The following is an 8,294-nucleotide window of genomic DNA, read 5'->3' on the forward strand; positions in this document are numbered from 1 at the left end:
GGGGGGGAGGGAGGGTGTGGGGGGGGGGGAAAAGAAAGAATAATGGGGACACGGGGGAAATAAAAAGGCCTTATGGGGTGTGTTAAAAGGAGTATGGGGGGTGAAAGGGAAAAAGGATTATGAGGGGGGTGAAAGGGTAAAAGGAATATGAGTATAGGAAGGGGGCTTGAGGGTTTTCAAAACCCGGGGGGAGGGGGGGGGGATGAAAGAGTAGAAAGGATATGGGTATAGGAAGGGGGCTTAGAGGAGCCCCCCCTAGAAGCTTCAAGAAGCTTCTTGAAGCTTCTGGGGGGGTTAGGAGCAACGTGGGGGGAAGGGGAGGGGGAATTTGACGCGAAGACTGGGGGGGTAATTTGTAGGTGGCAATGATGGTGCACGTGGGGAGAGAGGATAAAGGCGGCAGGCGGCAGGCGGCAGCTCGACAGCAATCAGGTGGCATCCTCCTCGTCACGGCAGCTAGACAAATGTCAGGCGGCAGCAGCGTCTTCCCCGTCCTCTCACGATACCACAGCACTGTCCCCCTTCTTCTCACGACTCTTCCTTATTTATATAGGGGAGGAAAGGGAATCCTCCCCCCCTTGACGTGTCCATCTGCATGCCCTGTGGAGCCGAGCAAGCTCCAGCGAGGAGCCTGCTGGCTCCTCTATCCCCCCTCTACACCTCCAGCTCGATGCGCTGCCGCGCGAGAAGGAGAAATTCAAAAATATATATTTCATATATTACATTCTCTCCCCCTTAGAGGAATCGAGATATCCTCATCTCGAGATAAACTGGGGATATTGATGGTTGAGAGTGTCTTCATCTACCCAAGTGGCATCCTCTTCGGGATAATCTTTCCACTGGACGAGGCATTCTCTCAAGGATCTGGATCTTAGTTGTCTCTCCCTAACATCTAAGATTCTATCCTGCCTTAGTTCAAGGACTCCTTGACTAGGCATTACAATTTGTTGGTCATCAAGTACATGGTTAGGGCTGGGTACATATTTTTTCAATAGGCTGATATGGAGGGTCTTAGCATAGCCAGGATGTCCTGCGAAAGGGGAATTATGAGCTTCCCACATTATCTTCTGCTTAAGTGACTGGCTTGCTGGTATACGCAGCCTTTTTCTGTAGTAGGTAAGTCCATTATCTATGGAAAATTCTTGATACTTAGCTTGCAACTTTTGATTCTGCTCCTTGGTAGAGATCTCCTTTAGCATTGTTTGGTAGGCCAAATCATGGCATGCTTCCTCTCTAGCTAACTCAAGTATAGGGTTGTTTGGCATAGATACTTTTGTAGCTAGAGACCGTTGATGGATTCTGCAAGATTAGGGAATTTAGGAATGCCTTGCAACTAAGTGCATCGGCAACTACATTCTCTTTCCCTGGTCAGTACTTGATTTCAAAATCATATTCCTCCAACACTTCAATCCACTGACGTTGCCTCATGTTGAGCTCATTCTGGGTAAAGATCCATTTGAGACTCTTATGATCGGTTACTAGAGTAAACTTGTTACCCAACAGGTAGTGTCTCCAAAGCTTTAGAGCATGGATGACAGCTAGCAATTCCAGATCATGCGTAGCATAATTCTTTTCATGGTTCTTTAGTTTCCTTGAAGAGTATGCTACTAGATGACCTTCCTGCATAAGTACACACCCCAAGGCAAGAATGCTAGCATCAGTTACTACCTCGAACTCCTTATTGAGGTCTAGAAGTTTTAGAATAGGTGCTGATACCAAAATTTGCTTCAATCTATCGAAGCTATTTTGTTCGGGAGTTGACCATGCAATAGAAGTCTGCTTCTTCAGTAAATCCGTCAGAGGTGCTGCAATCAAAGCATAGTTGTTGATGAAGACCCTATACCATCCTGTCAATCCAAGAAAGCTGCGTATTTCTTTGACGATACTAGTATTGGCCATTCAAGCACATCTCTGACCTTGGCTGGGTCCACTGATATTCCTTTTGATGATACTATGAATCCCAGATATTCAATCTGACACTTGAAGAATACACACTTCTTCATTTTAGCATATAGCTTATGTGACCTCATTGTCTCGAGGACAATGCGAAGTTGAGGTTCATGATCTTCTTCCTGTTTAGAATAGACTAAAGTGTCATCGAAGAAGACAAGCACGAAATCATCAAGATATGGCCTAAAGATATCCTGCATTAATCTATTGAAGGTGGCAGGTGCATTCGTAAGCCCGAATGATATAACCAGAAACTCAAAGTGCCCATATCTTGTATTGAAGGCCGTCTTTGGGATATCTTCTTCCTTGATCCTTATCTGATAGTAACCTGACCTGAGGTCAATCTTGGAGAAGATCTTTGCACCCTGAAGACGATCAAGAAGCTCATCTATTCTAGGAATAGGATACTTGTTCTTGACTGGTGATTGATTAAACCCTCGGTAATCAATACATAGTCGAAGTGTCCCACCTTTCTTTTTCTGAAATAGTACTAGAGCTCCCCACGGTGAATTGCTAGGCCGGATGTAGCCCTGATCTAACAGTTGCTTGAGTTGTTCCTTCAGCTCAATTGCTTCTGGTATGGACATTCTATAAGGTCTCTTGGCAATTGGCGCAGCTCCAGGTACTAACCTAATCTCATGATCCACTTCTCTTTGAGACAGAAATTCAGTCAACTCTTCAGGAAATACGTACCGCGTATTCCTTTAGCCATTGATCAAGTAAACAGGTAATCCTTTTCTGACTCCTTTTATGATCCGAGATACTTTGGCCAATTGGATTCTTGGCACTCCTGCCTCACCTTGAGTTGTGACAAATTCCCTTTCAGAGTTTCGAAAGGAAACTTGACCCTTTCCACAGTGAATGTGGGCGTCATTGGGCTTAAGCCAATCCATTCCGAGTAGACACTCATGGATACCTAAATTCATGACTCTGAATTTAACTGAAGTCTTCTTTCCTCCCAGAAAGAATTCCACCTTAGTAGTTTGCCTGGTACAAGTTACCTCACGACCATTTGCCAATTCCACAAGCAGGGTAGGTGCTTCTACTGTGGCTATTCCTAATCTTTTTGCACATGCTGGTGAGATAAAGGAATGTGTACTGCCACAATCAATCAAGGTTTTGAAACCTTTACCTTGATAGTCTGACGGTGTCTGAATCACCGAGAACTGCCGATTCGGCCCTTTCTTGTGCAAAGCGGCATGGACTGTCGCTCTTTCGAATTCTGCTTCCATGGTCGGATCTTCTTCTTCCCCTCCTTCGCACATTTTCCTATTGGCAATGCAGGCGGTTCTTCCTCTTCCTCGGGTAGCGGCTCCTTGACCACGGCCTGCTCCTTGAAAAGGCGCTTGGCGATGTCCTCCGCCGTTGAGCTTGGGACATTGCCTCTTGAAGTGACCGGGTTCGTTGCAGTGGAAACAACAGAGGTTTTGGCCATTACTTTGAGTAGGAACAAAGTTGTTGACGTTATTCGTCCTAGCTTTCTTTCTTTATCCCTGATTATGACCTTCAGCTCTCTTCATTTGAGGTCTGAATGCTCCTCTGCTTGGGTCATTATAAGACCAAGTTTTGTTACCCCTTGGTCTAGCCTGCACCTTCTGAATTATAGGTGCCGCTCGAATGAGTGCATCCTGAAGATCTGATGGACACATAGATTCGAGACGGGTATTTACTGGTGGATTTAAACCCGCACAAAATTTGGACACCTGCTGTGTCATGTCCATCTGTGGCGCATACTTTAAAAGTGAAACGAATTTGGAGTAGTATGCATCAAGAGTGAGTCCTAGCTGTTTTAGCTCGTAGAACTCGTTCATTTTCTGCGTGCGATATGCAGGTGGTAAGTATCTTCCCTGCATGGCTTTCTTCAGCTTTTCCCAGGTAACGGATCCCTCTGTGATCCCTTGATCCGTGCACCATTGCTTCCACCAAAGTCTGGCTTCACCGATGAGCTTTAACTTGGCGAGCATAGCCTAATTGGTGGGTGCAGTACCGGTTGCTTCGAAGTAATCCTCCATGGATTCAATCCAAATTTCAGCATCAGCCTGGACGAATCTGCCTCTCCCGTCAAACTCGGGTGGCTTAATCTGCTTGAGAAGGAACTTCTTCTCCTGGATCACAGCAGTACTTGATGTAGGAGGCGAGCTTGGAACCTATACATGGGGTTGTGCCTGAATAAAGGTTTTCTTAACATTATTATACGATAATCGACGTTAGCTTATATTACATCTTTAATTTAGCTATCTCGTACACAATGTAGCTACTTAACTTTTTATCAACTCTTATGCACAGCCAGACATTGATAAAAAGAAGTCTTTATTTGTATTTACATGGGCATAGCCCTTTCGAATACAATATTTCATGTGATGATAAGCCAATTGTTACATTTAGTTTGGGGAGAACAACGTTGTATTGCATTTATCTACAGGAACTGTATAATAGTAGGGTTTTGGGTCATGGATCTTCAGGAATCGATAAATCATTGGAAGTTCAGGATATCCTTTCCGTTGGAATCCATACTTCTCATGGCGGCCCAACACTTTAATCCTGTCGGCGGGGATTACACGAGTTACTTCCTCATATACATATGAGATCGTTTCAACCCTCCCATCCGTTGGAATCCATACTTCTCATGGCGGCCCAACACTTTAATCCTGTGATTCATTTCAACCCTCCGACCTCAAATATGTAAAGTCGAATTTACGTGAGCTTCCACAAAAACGAACAGCTTTACGACTTTCAAGTCTTCCAACCACTTGATCCTCTTTAGGTTGGTCTATAGATAAGCAAACCGGTGGGTGGCTATATAGTAGATTCCTGAAGCACCCGTCCATCTTCCTTCTATGTATAAAGGTGATGGATTATAAATCTGCTCCAGGATGTTCATCATCCCAATTCTTTGTCTATAAAGCGGAGAATGCATTGCAGTCATAAACATGACCCGAAATACCAAAAACTTGTTCCACGCTTCGTAATTCTGCAAGACAGTATTGAAGGTAAGAAAATGTTTGGACAGCAACAATTTCTTTACTTCATTTTATTGAGATTTCATTAAAAAAAACAATTCCATTGTTGGTCGGCTCTGATACCAACTGTAACGTATCCACTAGTATCATCCAGGACACGTCTTAGCAGTCCATCGGAAAGGATGTCTAGAAAGCTCCGCCCGGCACTCCCATGGAATGCTACGGGGTTTGCGATCTAGGGTTTTCTGCGTCTGCCACATAGCGGAAGTATTTTGGCCATTCCCCACTTAGGATCGACCGGAATTAGGGTTTTCCTGATTGGTCATTACCTAACAGCAACTAGCATCGGACCCAAGCGAACTACTTTACGCAAAAACGCTAGGTCCGAAGCGGATTCACGCTGCACTTGGTTCAAGGAGAATGGGAAATGAGAGGGATGCAAAGCTCAACCTCTCTGCCATAAGGCATAGTCCCATTCCGTTCCCCGAAAACAGCGTAAATCGGTTAAGACATCATTCTAAGTCAACGCTTTTGTTGTTTGTGTCCTTTGACGATCATCTCGCTGTTCTTCAAGATTTGAGAAAAGTTCCCGACTGACCGGGACCACCCAATCGTAGGACGGACCCATGGCCCATCCTCCGCACTTTCCTCGGTTTGTTTTAGTTAGGTAATTATCTAACACGTTAGTTGGACATATAACAATCAGCTTCTTTAATTAATGCGTTAAGCACTGGTTCCTTCACGTAATTTTATCACGTGACATAGAAAAACAATATCAGACAAGTTCTTTGTTAATACATCATCATATTTATCTTTGAAATACAAGGAATTCCGCCCGTAGGCTTGTTCATAGTCTGCCCGAAGGCTATCTACTAATCCACAGGGATCACTATTCCAAGCTTCCGCCCGTAAACTAGTATGCGGGCCTCGAGATCCAATCCCGAGTCACGTTAGCCTCTTGTGCAGGACCCGGAAGGCGAGGGATTTACGGCCAGAGCCCCCCTGGCACCCAAGTGTCCTCCTGCTCCAAGTAGAGCTCAACGAAGAGACCTCTCGTGGCGGGTTCAGTCCACGTTCTCGACGCGGTCAACAACCCCCTTGGTTAGGGTCAGGCAGGCAGTCGGGGGTAACTGAAACTGCCTCTCCCTTCAGGCCTTTCAACCTGAAGTATAGATATTCATTTAATTTGTAATTCATAAATCAAACATTGCTCTAAAATCTCTAGCAAGCACAAACATTTCCATTAATCGATCTTTTTGTTTGCAAACTGCTAAGGAATGATTCTTTCCTTTCGAATGCATCAGCACTCGTTCCCGGGTGTCTTGTAACTTGGCAAGATCCCTTATATTCTGGGTTAGGGCGTACCCTATTAACCCAACTTGGTCAACCCTAAAGTTCATTGGATACTTTAGTTTCCGGTTTTTAACCTTCCTTATTTAGAAGAATATCAAAGAATACATCCTTTTGCAAGATAACTTGCGTAAGGATCCGCCATCCTTGTTGAGGGTATTTAACCTTTCTTCTTGTGAATCAATTACAAGACCATATGACTTCATACTTGCTGTACAAGTCCTGCATCGTAATATATGATGAAACAATCCGTTTTAGTTTCTTTAAGCTTACGTTTGTCGGACCTAGGGTCTCTTTTTACGAATCTCAAGGACAAACCCTAGTTCTTTTACATTAACGAATTTATTGACCCTACAATCACGGAAGGTAGTCAAGTGTTTAAGGTATAAATGTTTCTTGGTCTTTAAATCATTCCCAAGGCATATTTCGTAGCATAGGTATTTCTAAGTTTACATTAATTCGGTTATCTTTTAGAAGGTACTATTGAGATCATCTTGGCACGATTTGTTATCCTTGTGACAATTGATTTTTCAGTCCTAAACTTTAATGCTTTGAGGTTAAGTAAATTCAATTAATCTTCCTTTTTCCTTGCAAACGAAACTCATGCCAAATAACAATCTTTTCCTTGCTAAGATATACAGTTAGCAATGATAACTTCCTAGAGTTCAAGCAACGTAAGAACCCTTTCATGAATTTCATCTTCTATGATGATTCGTTGCAAAAAAAAAAAAAGGGGTTAATGGTGCAAGATGCAGTTTTTTTATACCTTCAAGATTTAACCGAAATATACTACTATAGTAGGTAGATAATCTTGTTCGTAATTCGTTTCAATGCATGATGCTATTTGAGGGAAACTATGTTTTATACATTATCATTTTTGCATGTTCAATTAAACTAAACTCCTTCATCGTAAATAGCTAGGACAAAATATATCTTATCCCTAACAATTCATCTTGCATGATTGAATTAAATCCGATAAAAAAAACCAAGAAGGAAAAACCTGGTTTTGGGGTGAGATATCCACATGGATACCGGGAGATGACCCTCCCGCAGTTACTCCTTGGACTTTCTTAGGCGGCATCGCAGTTGTAATCCTTCGAACGTGAAGGCAGCTTTTACTCTCCTTTTCGGATTTCCATCACCGCTTCAATACTCTTCTTCTTTGTGGAACTTACGAGGGAATGGGTACTTAAATCTCATGTGGGAGTATAAACCCACTTGGAGGAGGCTTGTGGAAGCCCAGAAGGAAGGATTAAGGGCTTGCAATATGAAAAGGGCTTATAGGACCCTAAGGTATTTCATGGGGAAAAAACCACAGGGAGGATTTTTAAATCCCGGGGAGGGTGGAAAAATAGGTTATAAAACCCTTCAAGAGGAAGGCCTAGTAAAACCACGGAGAGGCTTAATGGGTTTTGAGGCCAAGGGGAGAGGGCTTAAACACGGGTTGGGGTTTAGTGGCTCTACGGAAAGGGTTTAAGGGTTCAAAAAAAACCCGGGGGGATGGGGGGGGGGGGGGGGGGGGGGGAGAAAGAATAATGGGGACACGAGGGAAATAAAAAGGCCTTAGGGGGTGTGTTAAAAGGAGTATGGGGGGTGAAAGGGTAAAAGGAATATGAGTATAGGAAGGGGGCTTGAGGGTTTTACAAACCCGGGGGGGGGGGGGGAGAGAATGAAAGAGTAGAAGGGATATGGGTATAGGAAGGGGGCTTAGAGGAGCCCCCCCTTAGAAGGTTCTATGGGGGGGTAGGAGCCACGTGGGGGGGGGGGGGGGGGGGGGGGGGAATTTGACACGACGACTGTGGGGGTAATTTGCAGGTGGCGATGATGGCGCACGTGGGGAGAGAGGATAAAGGCGGCAGGTGGCAGGCGGCAGCTCGGCAGCAATCAGGCAGCGTCCTCCTCATCACGGCAGCTAGACGGATGTCAGGCAGCAGTAGCGTCTTCCCCATCCTCTCACAATACCGCAGCACTGTCCCCCTTCTTCTCACGACTCTCCCTTATTTATATAGGGGAGGGGAGGGAATCCTCCCCCCT

The sequence above is a fragment of the Lygodium microphyllum genome, chromosome 11 (assembly GCF_053477565.2).
Source record: "Lygodium microphyllum isolate KBCC chromosome 11, Lygodium_microphyllum_v1.1.10, whole genome shotgun sequence".
NCBI lineage: Eukaryota > Viridiplantae > Streptophyta > Polypodiopsida > Schizaeales > Lygodiaceae > Lygodium > Lygodium microphyllum.